Raw genomic sequence first — 19,593 nt, 5'->3', positions numbered from 1 at the left:
AGTGCTTTGCAATTATTATCCAATTTGTTCCCAAAAATGGCCCTGGGAGGTAGGTGCTACTATTGTCCCTATTTTATAGATGAGGAAACTGAAACAAACAGAGGTCAAGTAACTGGCCTGGGCTTAGAATAATGAGAGAATAATAAATAATATAGATACTTTTTTTTAATTGTGATCATGCAAATTGTGATCATGCTTTTCTGGCTCTTATCCTAAGCTGAACTGTAATAAAGATAAGTTCAAGTAATATTCAGTTTTGTTTTTATAAAGCACAAGATGAGAAAACTATGAACTTTATTTAGTCATAATTTTAAAATAAATTATAATAATATTAATTAAGTAAGAATTTACTTAAACGGATTTGTTTGCTTAGTGGGCACATGGGGAAAACAGATGTGTCTATTCCAAGTTTCCAAACCTGTAATCCCAATGCTGAGGGGCTTACGGTAATGAGACATACCTCTGTGAAAGTTAGGGCTCCTCTTTACAGGAGGAGCAAAATTTAGTTGTACTTGTAGCTCAGCATTGTCATGGAGACACAACTTAGTGCCCAATAGCAAGAAGCAATATTGAAACAAAGATTTCTGGGGAAAGTTTCCCCAGAGAATTCTGGAAAAAAAAATGTTGGAAAGAGGAGTAAGGAAGCAGAATTCAAGTCATGTGACATCCTAATTTGGCAAGTTAGATAAATGGATTGATGGAACGATGAGTGGATGGACAGATAGAAAGAAAGAGAAATATTTAAACATTTATTAATTGCTTGCTATGTGTCAAGCACCGTGCTAAGCACTGAGGATACAAATAGAAATGAGCAAGACAGTCCTTGCCTTCAACAATATTACATTCTATTGATGGGCAGTATGTAAAGGAGAGCTGGAAATGGAGGGTGGGGAGGTAACATATATGGTGGCATGACTGGAACTTACTCTGCAAGTTTGGAACCAAGGAAGGCAAGGCTAATGCTGGTGTAGTAATCCATTTTTCCAAAGGAGAAAAGGGGTCCATATAGAGATAGAATGATTGGAGATAGCCATGTGGGGAGATTCCAAGTTTCCAGGCATTGTATTTCTCTAGCCTTCACAATTCAAGAGACAACAACAAATCTTTGAATGAAACTGGCATCCTAAGACTAGAGAATGGATGTGGATGTGAGGAAGAGATGCGAGAACCCTCACCATTGGTAAGAAAGACCAGGGATTATCCTATTTAAGTTTCTGGGAAGAAGGTAATTTCCTTCTATGAGGGAGTAGGAATTCAGTAGACTTTCACCACCAAAGAACTGGGGAAATTGCAAAATAAATTCAAACAGCAACCTGATGAGTCACTAGAGCAAAGGCTCCTGAGAACGTGATCTAATGGAGTCAATTCTGGAGATAATCTCCACCATCTATCTAAAGCTAACCCTTTTTCAGAGGGAGCTTTGGGTGTGGCTCCTCAGACATGGAGTAGATGATAAATTAATGGATGCTCAGCTCATGTGAAGTATTAATAAAACTGTATTGTAATCTGAAAGAATGACTGGGTCAAAGAACAAATCATAGAAATGGTAATTTCATTAAAGAGAATGACCACAATGAGACAACACCAAAATTTAAAGGATGCAGCTAATTCAGTACTTAGGGGCAAATCTATATCTCAATATAATAGTGAAAGAAGAGATCATTTAACTGGTCATGCAACTAAAAAACCCTAGAAAAATAACAAATTAAAAATCCCAAATTAAACACTAAATTAGGAATCCTGAAAATTAAGAAAACCATCAAACTAATAAATAAAACTAGGATCTAGTTTTATGGAAAACCCTGCAATAAATAGATAAGTTATTAATTAATTTGATTGAAAAAGAAGACCAAATTGCCATTATCAAAAATGAAAAGGATGAACTTTCCACCAATGAAGAAGAAATTATTAGGAATTTGGGGCCCAATTAATGCCAAATAGATCTAATAGTCTAAGTGAAATGGATGAATATTTACAAAGATAAAATTACCCAGATTAAGAGGAGAAATAGAATAGTTAAATGACAATCTTAGGAAAAGAAATTGAATAAGCCATCAAGAAAAAACTGCCAGGACAAGATGGATTCACAATTAAATTCTACCAAGCATTTAAAAAACCAATACTAGGACAAACAGGCAAAGAAGGAGTCCCACAAAATTCCTTTTATGACACAAATATGGTGCTGGTATGTAAACCAAAATGAGCAAAAACAGAGAAAGAAGACTATAGACCAATTTCTGTACTGCGTATTGATGTAAAACTTTTAAATGAAATACTAACACAAAGGCCATGTAATATAACCAGGTAAAATTTATACCAGGAATGCAGTGCTGATTCAATATTAGGAAAACCAGCAGCATAATTGACCATATCAATAACAAAACCAAACAGAAACCATATGATTATCTCAATAGATGCAGAAAAGGCTTTTGACAAAATACAACACCCATTCCTTTTAAAACACTAAAAAGCATTGGAATCAATGGCACTTTCTGTAAAATGATAAGTAATTAACTATCTAAAAACTACAGCAAGCATTATCTGAATGGGAATAAGCAGGAAGCTTTTCCAATCAGATCAGGGGTGAATCAAGGATGTCTCTTGTTATCACTATTATTCAATATTTTACTAGAAGGGTTAGCTAGTGCAATAAGAAAAAAAGGAAATTGAAAGAATTAAAATAGGCAGTAAGGAAATTAAACTATCACTCTTTGGTTTATATATATATATGCATATATATGTGTGTGTGTGTACATATACACACACACAATATGATTGTATACTTGGAGAATCCTAGAGAATAATTTAAAAATTAGTTGAAATAAAAACAATTTTTTAAAAAGTTGTAGGATGTAAAAATAAACTCACACGAATCAACCATTTCTATATATAACCAACAAATAACCGTAAACAATATAAGATACTTTGGAATCTACCTGCAGTGAACACAATTACAAAACAAAAAAATTCAGATCTAAACAATTAGAAAACTCATGGGTAGTTGGAGGCAATATAAAAAGACAATTCTCCCTATATTAATTCACTAATTTGACACCATACCAATCAAACTGCCAAAAATTATTCTATAAAGCTAGAAAAAATAATAACAAAATTAATCTGGAAAAACAGAGGTCAAGACTGTCAAGGAAATCAATAAAAAAAAATGCAAGAAGATGGCCTAGTAGTACCAGATCTCAAATTGTATTAGAAAGTGGTAGCTATTAAAACAGTCTGGTACTGGCTAAGAAATAGAATGATGGATCAGTGGAATAGATTAGGTAGTATATGACTATAACAATCAAGTGTTTGGTAAACTCAAAGATCCAAGCTTTGGGGAAAAGAACTCATTTGAGAGAACCTGCTGGGAAAACTAGAAAGTAGCTTGGCAGAAACTAGGTTTATCCCAGTCATGGGCAAACTTTTTAAAGAGGGGGCCAAAGGAAAGGAAATGCTCCTCTGTCAGTCTGTTTCTAAGGCAACTCTTTTGAAGTTTCATTGCATTGTGTCCTACTCATTGTGTTCATCAGATTAGGAATAATGTCTTGCAGGCCAGAGAGAACATTTCAGGGGGCTGCATCTGGCCCGCAGGCCATAGTTTGCCCATCATTGGTTTAGATTAACATTTCACCCTGAATATCAAGATAGGGTCAAAATGGGAACATGATTTAGACATAAAGGGTAATACCATAAACAAATTAAGGAAGCATGGAATAGTTTACCCCTCAGATCTATGGCTAAAGGAAGAATTTAAAGACTAAATAAGGACAACATTGAAGGATATAAAATGAATAATTTTGATTATATCAAATTACACCATTTCTGCACAAACAAAATCAATGCAGCTAAGATTAGAAGGAGAGCAGAGGGGGCAGCTGGGTAGCTCAGTGGATTGAGAGCCAGGCCTAGAGATGGGAGGACCTAGGTTCAAATCTGACCTCAGGCACTTCCCAGTTGTGTGACCCTGGACAAGTCACTTGACCCCCATTGCCTACCCTTACCACTCTTCTGCCTTGGAGCCAATACACAGTATTGACTTCAAGATGGAAGGTAAGGGTTAAAAAAAAAAAAAGAAGGGAAGCAGAAAACCCGGGGGGGGGGGGGGGGGGATTTTACAGCAAGTTTCTCTGATAAAGGCTTCATTTTTCAAATGTATAGAAAACTGAGTGAAAAATGTATAAGAATATGTCATTCACCAATTGATAAATGATCAAAAGTTATGAACAGACAAATTTTGGAAGAAGAAATCAAAGCTATCTATAGTCATATGAAAAATGCTCTAAATCACTATTGATTAGGAAAATGTAAATTAAAACAACTCCTCACACCTATCAGATTGGTTAATATGATAGTAAAGGAATGTGGGAATATCAGGACACACATGCACTACTGGCAGAATAATGTAACCATGGAAAAAATATTCTGAATTAACTAAATAAATAAACTTAAACAAGAAAAAAAAAGTGTTTTATTCCAACAAGTTCGTCAGGACTGTAGATTTAGAGTTGGAAGAGACCCCCAGTGTTCTTTTAGTTCAGCCTCTCATTTTAGAGATGAGGAAATGATCCTCAGTTGATCTTTAAAAAAAAAAAAAAGTTTGAATCTATGAAGAAAGTCATGCTAATCCGTTCATTATACACACCCCTTGTCACTTATGCCTGATGTCAAAATAGGCTCTTATTAAGAATTTATCAAATTATACGTATTGTAATTTTTATGTGATTAGAATAGGCAACAACATTTTGTTCTTATAGATAAAATGTTTTAGACTCTGAGGACCTCAGTGGAACCACACAAGGGTTTCAGGAAGGTGGGAAAGACAGAGATTCCTGCTGTCAATGGTCAGTTATGCCTGGGGAGTTGGGGGTGGAGGAGGTGGTTTATTTCAAAGTCTGAGCACTTTTAAATAAGTTTTTTATTTATTTAAATACTTAACTAAACCTTTATTCATTCATTCATTTATTTATTTATTTAAGTGCATTATTTCTATTTGGTATATTATTAAACGAATTATATTAATATAATCAATACAATTAATCATATTAATATATTAAAATATATTATTTATCATTCATTATTTATTTATTTAAATAAATGCCCTTTGAGGTTAGTGACCACAGCAGGTGATCATAGGCTAGACTATGACTCGGTGCGGTGTAGGGCTGAAATCAGGGGCCCGGATGTGTCTGTGATGGATATAACGCCATTTTGAACGAGTAAATCAGAGCCTTGGCGCGTTTTTGACTGTTTATGGGAAAGACAGTCATTAGTTACTCATTAAGTCTAAAAGGAGGGTGAGTCAGGGCAGGTGTGTGAGGAAGAGTACCTGGATCTGACTAGGGAGTGCCCAGTGGGGAATGTGATGATTTAGAAGCTCCTAAAGTAGGGTAATTCTAGGAGTCTGAATTTGCACCTGGCTTGGTGACCTTGGTTGGGCCATTATCTCTTTGAGCTCCAGCAACACGTACTCCCTGGGTATAAATCCTAGTTCCTAGTAAGCAATGAATGATTAATGGCCATTAATCAAAGTTCAGAGTGTACCACTTATCTGAATTCCCATTTTCTGACCTCTGGGATTTCTGCCGAGAAAACGGAACTAACCTTAGCAGGAGAAACCAAGGGGAGCTTGGTGAATGAGCTAATGAGGACATCCAGAGCCATCCCCAGTTTTCGCAATTTGTCACCCATGAAGTACATCTTCATTTCTAGCTCAGACAAGTTGAGGGAATGTTTTACCTCAGTTGTAGGAACTACCCTAAGAGGCAAATCTATCATACGTGATTAGAGTTTTAATGTGAAAGAATTGCTCTGTTGTAAACATGAATAACCTGGTTTTGCTTTTCTTTGGGTCCTGAGCATTTAGCAGAGTGGTTCCCAAATTTTTTTGGCCTACCACCACCTTTCCAGAAAAAATATTACTTAGCCCCCTGGAAATTAATTTTTTTTAAATTTTAATAGCAATTAATAGGAAAGATAAATTCACTTGTGGCCATCACCACCTCCCTGGATCACTGCAGCACCCACCAGGGGGCGGTGGCGCCCACTTTGGGAATCACTGATTTAGCATGTTGCCTGACAGTTGACTATTGGGGAACGTATACATGTATAACCCACTGGAACTGCTTGTTGGCTTTGGGAGCTGGGAGGAGAAAGGAGATGGGGACATGAATCATGTAATCATGGAAACATATTCTAAATAAGAATTAAAATAAAAGGCAAATCTATCATGGTGGCACTTATTAAGTGTAAAGCACTGAGGATATGATGAAAGAGGCCCTGCCCTGACTGGACTTAACATAGGAGCTGTGATATATCCATAGAGAAGTAATCTGAGGCAGAAGAAAACATTAACAATTGGGGAGAGAGGCAAGACTTCGGGGAGCAGAGAGCAGATAAGCTGAATCTTCTAGGATGATAAGGATTCTGAGACCCAACTGAGAGGAAATAGTTCATTCCAGGAGTCAGGCCAGAGTAAGAAGACAGAAAGTGTGTGTGTTCAATTGGGTGCAAATATAAAGTGCACCAAGGGGAGTATTATGAAATAGCTGAAAAGGTAGTTTAGAGCCAAATTGTGGAGGGGTTTGAGTCCCAGGCTGAGAAGATTGATGTATCTGAACCTAGAGGAAATAGGGAGCCACTGAAACTTTTTAAAAAAATTTCCATTTTTATTGGTGTCTTTAAATCTTTACATTTCCTTCATTTCTGAACATATTCCTCCCCTGTCTCCTTCCCGGTGAGTCATTCTTTGTAACAAATACAATAAAATGAAATGGAGGGCCAATGTTTGACAGGACTCTAGGGCTAGAGTTAGGGTTAGACATCAGTTCAAATCCCACCTTCTGCAAAAGGTCCCCCCACCCCGTGCCCCCCAGTGTCTTTCCTTGGAGATTACTTTCCATTTATGCTGACTCTTATCTTTTATCTGCCATTTTTGCTATGCTAACTCTTCTGTTAGGATGAGGTCCTTAAGGGCAAGGAGCAAGATTTTGCTTTTCTTTGTGTCCCTAGCCTGACACTTGACTATTGGGGGAAAGACAAGGAATTCAGCAAAACTAACTATAACCATGTCAAGCAGTGTGGAAAGTTTCATACCCATAATCCTCCACCTTTGGGAAGTAAAGAAGAAGGCACATTTTTTTCATCTTTTCAATAGAGCTCAGACATTCATTAAGAGCACATAGCTTCCTCTCTGAAGACTTTTTAAGCAGGGGAGCACAGGCTAGATCTCTGCCTGTGCTTTGGGAAGGTTATTTTGGCTCCTGGGAGGATAATGTTGAAGAAGAGAAGGAAAAGTGCAGGAAAAAAAACATTTATTTAAACAGAACCTAACATTATGCTAAGCATATGCTGTAATAATACCCATTTTACAGTTGAGGAAACTGAGGTAAACAAAGATTAAATGACTTGCCACAGCTTATAAGCAACTGAGGCTGGACTTGAACTCAGGTTTTCCTAACTCTAAACCCAGAACTCTATCTACTTCACCACCTAATGGCAGTGAATAGAGAAGAGGAATAAGAATTAAGATGAGATTATTACAGTAAATAGCGTGGTGGCTGGGTGGGTAGGGGAGAGGTTTAAAGTGAGAGATGTGGAATAAACAAGATTTAGAAACTCAGATTTAAAACATTAATCCATCTTTTCTGGGCAAACTACTTCATTCCTCTCTATTCCTTATCCTTGTGGTCATGGTCATATTTTGTGGATAAACTCCACTTGTACATGCAGGCTCAGGTAGCATTCTCTCTCTCATTTTCCTGAAGAAGCATCTTTTCCAATATGGCCTCCAAGTATGCTCTCAGATTTATATTGAAATCATTCTACTGGAAACCTTTTGAACCTTAATTCAGTTGAGGTCCCTTCCACATCATTCACAGAATTTCCTTGACCAGAGTCAGGACTTTCCATTTACTTGGGATTTATGACACTTTGATTCTTCTTCCTGTATGGAACCTCCAATCTTGAATTATATCCTATTAGCTCTCTTATAATCTCTGCTTTCCTATGGATGCTGCAATTACTTAGGACTGGAAAGGTGGCTCAGTTTCTGCTCAGTGCCTCCTCCCTCTGGGAGACTAACTCCTAAACCGCTGGCCCCACCCTACCCCTAAGCCCTTTCCCTCTGGTCTTTAGCAATAATAATCCTTTAGGTCTATGAGTACCATAGTTCTTTCACCCACTTCAACTTCAACTCCCACCACTTATTATTACTACCACCTTAATCCAATACAATTATTAGAAATTGCAGGGGAGAACAAATCTGGGAAATTGTCTCCTCCTATCCCTTTCTATCAGGACAGGAGCAGGAATTGAATTCTCCCAAACCACACCTCCAATCATTAGGACCAACTCTAGCAAGCACTCTCTCTTTCCCTCTCCATTTCCATGCACCTTTCTCTTTCTGGAGGCTGAGAGTAAGGGACAGTTTTTAGTCTCAATTTCCTGAAAAAATTCCGGGAGAGAGAAAAAGAGAGAAAGAAAGAAAAAAGAGAAAGTAAAAAGAAAAAAGAAAGAGAGCAAAAAATAGGAAGTAAAAAAGAAAAAAAGGAAAAAGAAAGAGAAAAAGAGAAAGAAAAAGAAAAAAGAGAAAGAAAAAAGAAAAGAGAAAGAGAGCAAAAGAAAGAGAGAGAGAAAGAGAAAGAGAGAGAGAGAAAAGGAGCAAAGCAAAGGTTTATTCAACATATACACCTAGAAATAGCTAAGGGGTAAAGGATACCATGGGAGAGTGGTGCCAGGGATTCTTAGGCCATACTAGGGATATACACAAGGGCTCAAATGGATTTAGGGCAGTTCCCTCTTTTAGGGGTTTAGGCATGACCAGAGTCTGATATCAAATCAGTCCTAATAAAGCAGGGGCAGATGTGGTATCAATGACTGATAATAAGAGGGAATAGGGCTTAGATCTTGATATGCTAATTGGGCAACACTAAGATGGCAGGAAAAGATATTGATAGTGAAGAGACTGAGCCAAACTTTCCAGTTCTGTCAATGATGCTACCACTGACTAGTTTCTTGAGTCCATTACCTATAACTACTCTTGACTTTTCATTCTCATTCCATTCCGAATAATCATTTGCCAAATCTTAATATTAATATATCACTTAAGAGTGCTAGCACTATTACTTAAGTAACTCTTTTTTTAAAGTAACTCTTATTGTTTTCATTCTTATCTGACTTTGTGACCCCATTTTGGGTTTTCTTGGCAAAACTATTGGTGTGGTTTGTCATTTCCTTCTCCTCTTCATTTTACAGATAAGGAAATTGAGGCAAAAAGGGTTAAGTAACTTACTCAGGATTGCACAAATAGTAAGTGTCTGAGGTGAGATTTAAACTCAGGAAGATCAGTCTTCCTCCCTCAAGTCCTGGTGCTATCTTCTGCACCAAACAACTCTACACTGGCTCCCTATTGCCTCCACCATAAAATATAAATTTGTGAAAAGGAAATTTGCCCCTCCCTCTTTCCACTATGTGTACCTGGACTTTGTGAGGAAAATCATTGGGTAGTTTAGGTCACAAGGATAGAAGGGCAGTCAGAAAAAGGCAGCAAAGGAGTCAAGTCACAAGACATGGGGCAAGGTGAGTTCCCCTGGCACTGCCCCCCTAGAATGCCCTCCTAGGTGGCATTCTGACAAAATAGAGAGCCATGATTGGCTCTTGAGATGTCATATGTGAGAGTGGCAGAGAACAGGTTTGATAAACTGAGGCAAGAGCAAATTTTGGGCTCTTCTCTTAAGTGTTTGTTAATGACTGGACATGCCTGTGAGCCTGACTAGGGGTACTTATGGTGGCCATAGAATAGCCAGCTAAATGAAGCAATAAGGAAAATACCTTTATATTTCCCTCTCTTATTTTTTCATCTTTCTTTTCCCCCTACTACCTTTGATTAATAAAATCCCTCCTGAGAGGGCTGTAACTAGGCTTGGGCTGATTCTCTCCAAGAACACTAGAAATCACCAGGGACTCTTTCTCTTTCTCCATTTAGTAGTAACTTTATGCAACCTCTGGACCTCTCAAACTCAGGATTACTTCAAAGTTGGGATACATCTACCTAAAGGGTGATGCTCTATCAACTTCTTCAGAAAGGAAACTTAAAGGCACGTGTGGATAAAACCACACTAATTCCTAGTTAAATCCATGCTCCATATTAGAGTGTAGAGAAAAGGAACAGCAATTCTTTCATCCTCATGAGGATGTCAGTTCTTCATTTTGAAGACCAGTGGCATCACAGAATGATATCTTGATTTGGATTTAAGTGAGGACAAGGTACACAAAATTGTCAGTCTCTGTCTTCTAGAGTCATCAAAGTCCAGTGTCAAGATAAAAGTCAGGACAACTGGTAATGCCCTAGGGCCAGTGAATAACCTGGATGTCTTTGATGTCTGACCAAGCTCTCAGCACTCCACAGCATTAGTCACCTTGACTTTTGCCTTGCCAATGTACTTTGATGACTTTGGAAGAGAGAATGAAGGCAAATATTTTTCATTACTGTGACTTACTTAAATCTAATTTATATGCAAATCAAAAGAGATCACCAAAAGTGATAATATTTTTGTCATCTCTGAGTGGGAAGGACAAGAAATATCACCATTTAACCTTTGTATTTATTCTCTTTATAGTAATTCTTCATATATGTTCTTAGTGCCTTTCCCATTAGAATAGAAGCTCCTTGAGAGGAGGGATTATTTCATTATTTTTATTTATATATCTAGCACTTAGCAGAGTGTCTAGCACGTAGTGGGCATGTAACAAATGTTTGTTGATTAGCTGATTGATTAAAACTTTCTAGTTTTTTCACGATTATTCAGGATACCCAGTGGCTAGGTGCTCCTATCTACTAGGTACATTGTATATTAAAAGTCTTCATTAAATTTACTCATCTTGCTCTAAGATTCATCCATCCTTTTCTCTCCTTCCTTTTTTTTCTTTTCCTCCTCCTCCTCTTCTCTCTATCTCTCTTTCACCCCTCCCCTTTCCCTTTCATTTTGAAATTTAGTAGGAACGTATATAAAATCTTATACTTGAGTCCAAACATAAACTTCACAAGACTGAGCTAGGCAGAGTATGTGACTTAGGGAGCACTTTGTCTGAAAAGGATCTATAGATTTAAATAGACAATTTCAAAGTGAATCAAAAGTTTAATATGGCAGCCAAAAAAGTTCATGTAGTCTTGGGCCATATTAAGAGTGGCATCAAGTATAGAACAATGGGAGCCCCATTTTTCTCTGCACTAGTTAGACTGTTGCTGAAGTGTTGTGTTTGGTTCTAGGAACCACATTTCAAGAAGAGATTGATAAATTTAAGATTGTCCAGAGGAGGGTATCAAGGAAGATGAAGGGCTTTGATATCACGCTATATTAAGTCACCTGAAAGATTAGAGACAACTTTCTGAAGAGAAGGCTCCAAAGGGGACAGAATATCTTTGAAGGACTAGCAAGTCGACGGGAGATTAGAGTTGTTCTACTTGGCTCCAAAGGACAAAAGGATGGAAGTTTCAAAGAGGAAAATTTAGATTTGACTTTAGATAAAGTAAGACATGTCCAAAGGTAGGTTGTCTGGGGAAATAATGAGCTCCCCTTCACCAGAGGTCCTCAAGCAAAGATCGAATGACTTCTTGGCTGACATATTAAAGAGCAGATTCTAGCTTAGGTACTGTATGGATTTTGTCTGATGGCCTTTGAGGACTGGTCTCTGAAACGTGTGTTATTGTTGTCACTTGGAGTGAGTCACAATAGGAATTATAATATATGCATGTGATTTTTTGCTGTTTTGTAAAAACCATGTCTTGTTTATCATGGTGAATGATCTGTATATCTTTGTATGTTTGTAACTTTGTTTTTCAGAGACTTAGTTTGGTTGGTTTATGTGAGCATCTTTTGCTACAAGGATCCTGAACAACAAAGTATTGTTTATATGCTCAGATGGAAACATAGATAAATTTTGTGCATCTCGAGGTATGGGCAGGGACACAAATGGATAGAGATGTCTTAATGTATCTGTATGAAGATGCCTTCAATGTCTGAAGTGGGCAACTGTGTTTAAGGGTGTGAGTGCATGAATAGATTCATATTTGGGTGTAGATAGTTGAGCCAGTAGTTGTGGGAAAGTTTTCCAGAGTAAAGATCCATGTGGAATCAGGATGGCTCTGTGAATACTTATTTATGTGGTAGTAGGTGTACATGGTTAGGGCATGCAAGCTGTGAGTAGGACTAGGGTTTACTTGTTTCCTGTTTGAATTCAAGATTACAGAATCACAGCATTTGAGAACTAGAAAGGGCCACATGTTCCTAAGGTAGGCTCATAGCAGGCATACAGATCATCAACTCAAGGATCAGAGCAAGACCAGAATAAGAAACAAGGGACAGGATCTCAGAAAAGGAAATAAATAACCCCCTGCCAGAAATATTCAAGTTTCAAAGAAAACACAGGAGGATAGAGTCAGCTGCTCTGGGTCCCCCTCCCTCACTATCCCCTTTCCTCTTTTTCCTTCCCCCTCCTTTGAGGGGAAATGGAAACAAATGTCTGGAGAGAAGCCAAGAGCAAAATAAAACTGTCTGGGGGAGGTGGTGGCCTCTTCTCAGGAAGAGGGAAAGAGGAAAAAGTGAGAGCAGTAGGTCTGTGGATTTTGTTAAGGGAACTAGGGGATGGGATGCAAGCCAGGGAGTTTACTGCCCGAAGCTGGAATGGGGGAATTGAACTATTCAAATATACTATCCTTAAGAGGTCTTGATTATTACTCAACAATTCTATGCTAGGCTGAGGAAGATACAAAGTTTAGGTAAGACAGTATCGATTTTCAGAGAGTTCAGCCTTGACCTGTATAATATAAATGTTACAGGATAAAGGTATTATATAGGATCATGTGTTCTATGGGGTCCTATAATTAAAATATTACAGGATAAGTATATTATATGCACTTATAAGGATGATATGTACAATTTTTTTTAGAATCATAGAATTAGATCTAGAAGGGACCTTAAAGATATCTTGTCTAGTCCTCATACTTTACAGAAGAAGAAACAGAACCTGAGTGGCATAGTCACCTGGTTAGGAAATAAGAGAAGGGGATTTGAAGACAAGGTCTTAGACTCCAAATTCAACACTAAAAAAAAAAAACAAAAAAAAAAACCCTTACCTCATATCTTAGTAACAATTATAAAACAGAAGAGCTAGCAGTAAGGGCTAGGCAATCAGGGTTAAGTGACTTGCCCAGGGTCACACAGCTAGGAAGTCAGATTTGTACCCAGGTCCACTAGAATCTATGCCTGCCTCTAACAGCTATACTCTCTAGCTGCCCCTAAGCACTCTTTTTCTATGTTGTGCTATTTTAAGGGGAAAAATAGTGAAGTCCATGGCCATTATTGATGGGAATATTAGGGAATTTCTGGAGTTATTTTAAAGGAGAGTTAGAAATTCGACAAATAAAGGTGGGGAGGAGTATTCCAGGAAGAGAGAAGAGCTTGAGTAAAAAATCATGGGATACTATTTAGATCTAGAACTGGAAGAGACCTTAGAGACCTTTTATTTCAACTTCTTCATTTTACAGATGAGGAAAACAAGCCTCAAAGAAGTTAAGTAAATTTGCCCCATATCACCCAGATGGGATGAGAATGCACATTCCCTAGCTTCAGAAGCATTACGGGTTTGGAGGCAGAAAATTGAAGACCATGTATGAGGGGCAGACTGCACGTAATTCGTTCTGGGAGTACAGTGGTTTCCAGAGTTGAAGCTGGGACTCTTGGGGTTCCGTGGCATGATCCTCAGGAGTTTGTGATCAACTAATGAGATGAGAAGACAGGGCACATAATACCCTTCCTGAAATAGTCTGTGGTGGGACTGTCTACCTCATCTCCACCAATTATAACAGCATATATATAAAATATATATGCTACTTGGGTAACCAGAACAGCAGCTGTTCTTCCTTTCCCTCTTAAATACCTCTTGGAAAATGGGCTCTGGACTGGGGCCAGCAAATAAGAGCTCCATTGCCCCTTTTTGATTTTGGTGGAATAAATTAGGTAGTGAAGGATGAGCAGCTATGGATAAACTTCAATTTGCATTGCAGATCTCATTATACTACCTTTTCCCTCAAACCCAACTCTTTATTGAGCTTCCTTCTAATCATCCCTGTTTGTAATATTGGTGTCATCATAGACTTCCCATTCTAGACTCCACATATCCAAGTAGTTGTCAAATATTGTTCCTACCTCCACATCTCTCAGATCTGTATAGTTCTCTTCATTCAATTACCACCACTGTGGTTCAGGATCTCATCACCTCTTGCTTAGACTATTGCAGTGGGCTCCTGCTATTCCTTTCTGCTTTAAGTCTCTTCTCCATTCTGTCTAACCCATCCTCCATATACCTGCCAAAGTAAACTTCCTAAAATATAGCTCTGACATAGGTCAACATTTTACTTGATAAATTCCACTGGCTTCCTATTGACTCCTCAGAGTGAGATTTAAAAATTCTTTACAAGCGGAGCCATTTCCCCATTCTTACCATATGCTACTTGATTCAACCCACCTGGCTTTTCCCCCACCAAGACTTTTTTTTTTTTTAAACCCTTACCTTCCATCTTGAAGTCAATACTGTGTATTGGCTCCAAGGTAGAAGAGTGGTAAGGGTAGGCAATGGGGGTCAAGTGACTTGCCCAGGGTCACACAGCTGGAAAGTGTCTGAGGCCAGATTTAAACCCAGGACCTCCCGTCTCTAGGCCTGACTCTCAATTCACTGAGCTACCCAGTTGTCCCACAAAGACTTTTTTTTTCCTCCAAAGACACAACTCATTTTACTTATAACAACATTTTGTTGTAGTAAAGATCCGGAAACAAAGCAGATGCCCATCAATTAGAGGAAAGACTAAAAACAGTGTGGTGTTTTAATGTAATAAAATATCATTGTGACAAATTCAGAGAAATGTGAGGGAACTCATATGAACTAATGCAAAGTAAAATAAGAACAAAAATAATAATCAATACAAATTACTGCAACAATGCTAAAGAAAACAACTTTGAAAGTTGTGAACAAGGTAGTAATGAGTTATAACATTCCATTAACTGTCTGCGTGACCTTTGGCAAGTCATTTAACTTTTTGGAATTCAGTTTCCTTATCTGTAAAATGAAATTGACTAGATGACTAATAATATCCCTTCCAGTAAAGACCCTATGAAGATGTTTGTCTCTTGGTAAAGGTGATAGAATAGATGCAGAATGAAGTATACATTTTTGACTCAGTCGATGTCTTTATTTGTTTTGCTTCACCAAAAAGGAGGGTTTCTTTTGGGAAGGGAGTAATTCTGGGCAGAAGAATTAGTGGGCAGTAACAGTGATACCAAAAAAGAAGAAAAGAAAAAAGAATCAATGAAATACTCTTTAAAATGTACAGAAGGGAATCAATAAGCACCCACTATGTGCCAGGCTCTATGCTAAACAGTCTAGCTAAAAAAAGAAAGGCAAAAGACAGTTCCTGCCCTTAAGGAGTTCACAGTCTAGAGAGGGAGACAACATGCAAATATCTAGGTACAAATGAGCTACATATAGGACAAACTGGAGATAGGCAACAGAAGGATGTCCCTAGAATTAAGGAGGACTAGATGAAAGACTTCTAGAGAAAGTTGTATGTTAGCTGTGACTTGAAGGAAGCCTGAGAAGCCAAGAGGCTGAGACAAAGGAATGCATTCCAGATATGGGGGACAGCCAGTGAAAATATACAGAGTTGAGAGATGGGGTGTCTTGTGTGAGCAAAAGCAAAGAACTCTCTGTGCTACTGGCTGGCAGAATACATGGGAGTGGTGATAGAGGGGTATGAAGCATAAGAAGACTGGAAAGTTTGGAGAGAGCTATCTTATGAAAAGTTATTGAATGCCATACAGAAGATTTAATATTTTATCTGGGAGTTGATAGAAAATAACTGGAGTTTAATGAGTAGGAGAATAGCATGGTTAGTCTTGTGTTTTAGGAAGAGAGCAAAAGGGTATTCTGCATGGGTCACAAATAAGTAGAACAGCTTTGTTACTATTGTGTTCAATTTGATATACAATTTTAAAAATTCACATATGGAAAAATACCCACAGGGGGCAGCTGGGTGGCTCAGTGGATTGAGAGTCAGACTTAGAGATGGGAGGTGCTAGATTCAAATCTGACCTTAGACATTTCCTAGCTGTGTGACCCTGGGCAAGTCACTTAGTTCCTATTGCCTAGCCATTACCACTCTTCTGCCTTGGAATCAATTGATTCCAAGATGGAAGGTAAAGGTTTATAAAAAAAAGTACTCACAGACCCAGACTGGACTAGGACATACTCTCCCACTAAGGGGCCCCAACCCTTGACTCACACAGGCAAGGTTTAGAGTCTTACCTCTCTGATAATACATGTATAACCTAATGGAATTGCTTGTCAATTCCAGGAAGGGGGAAGGAAGAGAGGAGGGAGACTACATGAATCATGTAACTTTGGAAAATTTAAGTGTAAATTTGTTATTGGAATAAAATAAAGTTGAGACAGAGTTTTACCTCTAAAGAGAGAGGTTAGAATTTTCCTCATTAGCTTTGGTTCATTACACTACTACCACAGAATAGAATTCTGGGAATGATTGCTTAAACAAAGCTTAGATTTGACTCATGTCTAGGGTCTTCCCCAAAAGTGTTTCCAGTCTTTCTTTTGTTACTGGTTGGCTCTATAATCTTGGGTAATGACTTACCCTCTCTGGGACTCGGTTTCCTTTTCTGTAAAATTGGCAAATTGGACTAGATGGTTTACAAAGTTTGTTCCTATTCAAATCCACTATTGTACTATGAATAGAGTATAAGGATGGTTGGTCCTCAGCACAAAATCAGTAGAGTCTATTTCTTTGTGAAAAATAAAAATCGAGGGAGCTAGCAAACTGCCCAGTGTTCTGAACTCAGAAACTCTCCCAGTTTTCTTACACTAAGTGTGGGCATTCCAGCATATGTTTCTTCATAATTGATTAAGTTCTTAATTTTTTTTAATTAGATTTGAGAATACCCTATGCCTGCTGAGGAAAACCCTATGTTCTAAGAACAATGCTTTGTTCCAAGACTTCTATGAGTTTAATGGCTGAAATGACTGGAAGTTTGTCTCTGAGCTCATGATGGAGAATAGTTTTGTGCCCTGTGATAGCTCCTGGGGCTCTTTATACTATACTGAAGCAGGATGTTATTTTTAGATTTGCAACACTCAGTATCTATATGTCAGGGAGTTTCTTTCCCCATTTGCCATTCAGGATAACCCCTATGGCTTCTACCATACAGAAAAAGTAAAACATTTCTGTCTTTTATTCTGGGTGGGTCACAAACAAGTAGGGCAGGGTTGATTTTTAAAATTTGCTATTTATGCTAAATTTAATATACACTTTAAGAAAATTATACATGTAAAGGCTCCCAAAAATTATACATGGCCTATTGGCCTCGGGTGGACTGGGACATACTCTTCACTTAAATGGCCCCAACCTTGGATTCACACAGACAGGGTTTAGTGTAAGCAGAGTTTTTTTCCTCTTATCCCTGGAATAATTTTACCCTTTATCAGGAGCTGAAGTGAATGAAGGGTAGAGAAGATCCTCTGTATCGGGAAGATAGAAAAGTGATCATTATCATCATCAATCCCTAGAAATCCCATTAAAGAATTTGTAGAGCCCATCAGGAGATAAAAGTCCTTGACAAGGCTGGGAATTTGGTATCAAGGCTGTTAGACTGTGATATTACTAAAGCTGGTTGACACTTTCAGCTTTGTCCCTGGTATTGGATGGATTTTTAGTACCAGACCCTGTTTCTCATTGGATTTCCCAAGTGAGGCTATATGAGTATATTATACATACATATGTACATACATATGCAGGAAGAATGCTATAAGGAAATCAATAAGGAAATAAAAAATTATGACATATATTTTGATACTTGGTAACTTCAATGCAAAGGTAGGATAGGTGAGGCTGGCAGAAAATTTCTTCAGAAATGTGGATCAACCACATCCAGAGAAAGAACTGTGGGAGTAGAAATACAGAAGAAAAACAATTGCTTGATCACATGGGACGATGGGGATATGATTGGGGATGTAGCCTCTAAAGCAGGGGTCGGCAACCTTTTTGGCCGTGAGAGCCATAAATGCCACATTTTTTAAAATGTAATTTCGTGAGAGCCGTACAGTGCTCACAGTGCCGCTCCTGTAACAGCGCCTGAAAAAAAATGGACTTTATGGCTCCTGCAGAAAGAGCCATATCTGGCCCTCAAAAGAGCCAGATATGGCTCGAGAGCCATACGTTGTCGACCCCTGCTCTAAAAGATCACCCTAGTGCAAATATTAATAATATGGAAATAGGTCTTGATCTTTACACATGTAAAACCCAGTGGAACTGCTCTTTGGCTACAGGAGGGGAGTGGGAGGAGGGGATGGAAAGAACACGAGTCATGTAACCATGGAAAAATATTCTAAATCAATTAATTAAATAAAAATTTTCAAATTAAAAAAAAGAAATGTGGATCAAGAATAAGGAGAGAGATTTGAAGCCTTAAATCTATATTATTTTCTTGAAGTAAAGAACTGGAAGGTACTGAATGTGGTGAGCACTGAATAACATAAAAAAATGAAATTGATTGCATTTTAATAGACAGGAAAAAGTCATTTCTGAATTGTGTTTTTGAGTAAAATCAGATGATCAATCTCTTACAGCAAAGATAAAAATTAGTGCAAAAGTAGAAGAAAGAATAAAAAATGAGATAAAGTTATAGCATATCATTTAAATGTCTTCAATGTGGTCTATTTAAATAAATTATTGATGCTGAAAAATGAGATATGGTTGGAAAAACAGGATGATACTGGTTATGATAATTTCATACAGTGTAGCTGATGTAATTCAATTGTCACAATGAGTAGACAAAAAAATATCTACCGTCCAAGGAGCATTTGCATATGTACTGCCTCTTTGGTGGTATTCTCATGTGTTGACAATTCTGAATTCAGACATCAGCCACCAAGAGGAGAAAAGAGTTTCTGAGAGGAGGGGATGACCACCGCTAGGATCACACTATAGCCGATAGATTAGAGAAAGCCATGCCCCAGCTAATTAGGAGATCTGGACCCTGTAAACGACTCAAAAAGCATGGACTGGAGTTGAATATGAAATACAGGATATTCCTAAAGTCTCAGTGCAATTTTAAGTCATAAAAGTTTAAAATTTCATTGAGAATTTTGGACCTCCTTGCATACATCCATCTGTCTCACAAAGGATATTCTGTATCAGAAGAAGCATAATGAATAAAATGGTTTATTTGAGTTTTTTTTTTTTTTTGTATTTGTCCATATATGCCCATTAGTTCTTTTGAGGCTTATGCACTTTCCGAAATGGAGAAAATGGATAGCTGGCCTATATTTTATAGCCATCTTGCACATTAAATACTTTAAAGAAAAAAGTTCTTTTTTTTTCTATTTACCTTTCGAGAAGATCCTAGGGATGAGTCATCCTTAAACTTTGTTTCAGAGGATCTCACAGAGTTTTAGAGAGAAAAGTTACATTCCCCTTCTTTGGAGAGAGAAGAACCTTGGAATTCATCAGAGTTTGTGAGAGCTAAGAGTTCCAAA

Source organism: Gracilinanus agilis, chromosome 5 (genome assembly GCF_016433145.1).
Source record: "Gracilinanus agilis isolate LMUSP501 chromosome 5, AgileGrace, whole genome shotgun sequence".
Taxonomy (NCBI): Eukaryota; Metazoa; Chordata; class Mammalia; order Didelphimorphia; family Didelphidae; genus Gracilinanus; species Gracilinanus agilis.
The sequence above is the reverse complement of the archived record's forward strand: the minus strand, read 5'-3'. Positions refer to the sequence as shown.